The sequence below is a fragment of the Myotis lucifugus genome, unplaced genomic scaffold, assembly GCF_000147115.1.
Source record: "Myotis lucifugus unplaced genomic scaffold, Myoluc2.0 scaffold_385, whole genome shotgun sequence".
Lineage (NCBI taxonomy): Eukaryota > Metazoa > Chordata > Mammalia > Chiroptera > Vespertilionidae > Myotis > Myotis lucifugus.
This window is the reverse complement of record NW_005871433.1, coordinates 954,535-957,371: the sequence shown is the minus strand read 5'-3', so window position 1 is coordinate 957,371 and position 2,837 is coordinate 954,535.

Genomic DNA, 2,837 nt, shown 5'->3' with positions numbered 1-2,837 from the left:
GCTGCAGGAGCTGTTGCTGGGGCCGTGTGGTGGCCTGGAGTGTGCAGGCCTAGACCAGGCTTGGGGAACTATTGGCCAAATGTGTTGCCTTTGAGGTGAAATGGTGAGCAGGCGGAGGAGGCGTGTCGTTTCACCTAGCGGGCTGCTTGAAAATCCTCAGATGGTCCCACGCTGGCTCCACGTTGGGCTCGGGGGCCAGAGATGAGAGTTTCCAAACTGTCCCTGCACCTGCCCCCCTCGCCCTCCAGCTCCGTTTCTCACCACCGGACCCCTAACAGCCCCAGGACGGTTCACAGCTCCCTGCCTCCACCTTTGCTGTTCTGTGGGCCACGGGTGCCCTCCCACCTTCTTTCACCAGCCGACCGCTCACTCCTACTCCGCTCAGTCTCCCCGATCTCTAGGGCCAGCCACGTGTCCCTTCTCCCGGCTTCCTCCACCCTCACTCTTTCCCAGGTTGTGTTGCATTTATTTATCTTGTGCTCATCTTTTTATTGGGTGTCAGACTGGAGGGCAGGAACCAGGTGTTACTCATCGTAGCATCATCCTCTGACATAGTCCTCAACACTCGATGAACAAGAAGTCTAACAAAGGGCTCCGATTCCGCCCAAGTCTGCCCCTTAGCCTCTAACCAAATGAATGAAGGTTGTAAGAATAGTGAAAGAAACCTTCCCGTAATGTTTTCCCTTTCTGGGTTATGTGAAATTGGGGGTTCCCACGGGCTTTGGGCATGAAGCTGTAGGTCATACCTCCCTTGGAAATTTGCCCCCCAAGTAAAATACAGGCTTCCGAAGAGCCACAGGAAGGAAGGAAGTTGGGAAGTTAGCTTGGTTCTGTAACTGAAAAGAGCAGCTGGGGCCAGAAGCAACAAGGATGCTTTCAGGACTCTGCCCATCTCTTAGCTCTCCTCTTCTCGGCATCAGCTTCATTCCCAGGTAGGCTGTGCCCTAGACTTGAGTCTGGCAGTGCCCGCCAAACTTGACTCTGACTGGCCCGGCTTGGGTTGTGTGTCCATCCCTGCGGCCAGAGAGGTGTGCTGTGCTCAGCCAGGCCTGGGCCCCGTGCCCCTGCCCCTGGGGAAGCACAGGAACAGAGAGGGGGGAAAGAGCTGCTGCCCAAAGGAAAACCAAGATGGTGCCATCGGAAGGCGATGCCGGGCTGGGAAACGCAGTGCTACCTGCTCCAATCCATCCGGTCACTGTGCGTGCGACCCTCGCCCCTAGGTCTGCCCCTGGGCATTTCGCAGACTTGCCGGAAGGGTTTGGATAAGACCCACGCAGGCTTCCAGAGGGAAAAGCTGCCATTGGAGGCGGGGAGGACAGGGGGAATTCTCACTCACCAAGGGCAACTCAGCGCTCGCTCTTCTCAGGAGGAAGTGGGAATTTCCACAGGGCAAGTTCCCTTCCCGGTGCAATGAATGACTGTCTTGGTGAGAAACCCGTGGGCAGCTTGTTGAGAAGAGAGAGGTATTCTCTGAATGAGAGGGAACTTACCACCTTCCTTTCAATGGTGACAGCGCCTCTGGGGGCACGGCAGGGTGTGGACTGATTCATCTGCAGATACATGCATCCGTGTCGACACCGTGCTGCTGGCCTCTGCAAAACACATGCCTGGAGATCATTTCTGCCACCCAGGATATGTCACCTTTGTCACAACCGCTCTCTCCACCACCCCCACACCCTGCGGGCCCAGGAGTGTGGGCCTGGAGTTCCCCGGCCGGAGGCCAGACGACAGGTTTCTGTGTGTAGGGATTGGGGGGTGAGGAGCGGGCAGGAGTGGAGGTGGCAGTGGCCTAAGTCCCTTCCAGAGCCTGTCCTGGGCCTCTCTCCTGGGCTGTCTCTTCCCACTGAGTTTCTAACCTGGACCTCTAAGGTCTCTCATATCTCGCCTCCCTGCCTGGGGATGCTCAGACTTGCTCTCTCCTGCCCCATGGCCGCCAGTGGGCCCGGGGGCACCACCCAGGCTGGCAGGAGACAGTTCACTTCCTAGGGGCCCGCTCACAGAGCCTGGGGACACAGTGAAGCTGTGAGGTCAGACTTGTGGAGGGACATAGTGGGGGGGGCGGGTTCCCCAGCAAAGCTGGAGGCCAGGGAGTACAGGGAAGACAGAATGAGGTTTGTGTCTGAGGGACCTGGTTCTAGGAAGATACAAGAACGGAATGAGGGGCTGGGTTAGGGAGACTCGCTCCTGTCTTCCAAAAGTCTGTAATCTTGTCATATTGTTTTCTTATTATGAGAGAGAGAGAGAGAGAGAGAGAGAGAGAGAGAGAGAAAGAGATGTGGACAGAGAGATGCAACATCTCTTGAAAATTTGCCCCCATATCTAAGCTCTGTGCTCGTCTTTCCTGGCAGCGGTTACGCCTTCCTGACTCGCTGAAGATCTGGACTGGGAATTGCACTCTTAAGCTTCTCGTGAAAAGCAAAATGAAATTTCACCCTCTTTCTCACTGTGCAGACTGTAGGGAAAAACGAAAAGAACACAAAACAAAAAGGATTTACAAGAGATTACAAGCTAGAAAATGAGTGAGAAATGAAAACAAAACAAAATGTTATTTTTAATTTTCTTTAACAGCAACTCAGAAACACCGGTCAACAAGCCACTGAGGAGGGGCAGGTGCCGGGTGCACCAGGGACCGGCTGTGCAGGAGGCAATTTAGGATGAGAAGCAGGGAAAACATGTCCCCAGCCAACTGGCCGCTGGGGTATGGAGTCTCTGCGCAGAGTGGCCTCTGGGGATGGCTGCCTGGGAGCACACATCTGCCTGGGAGAGCGGGCTGCCCGGCGTGGGTGGGTGAAGGGGTGGCCTCCCTCCTCCCAATTGGGAGGGCTTCTTCCCCCCCC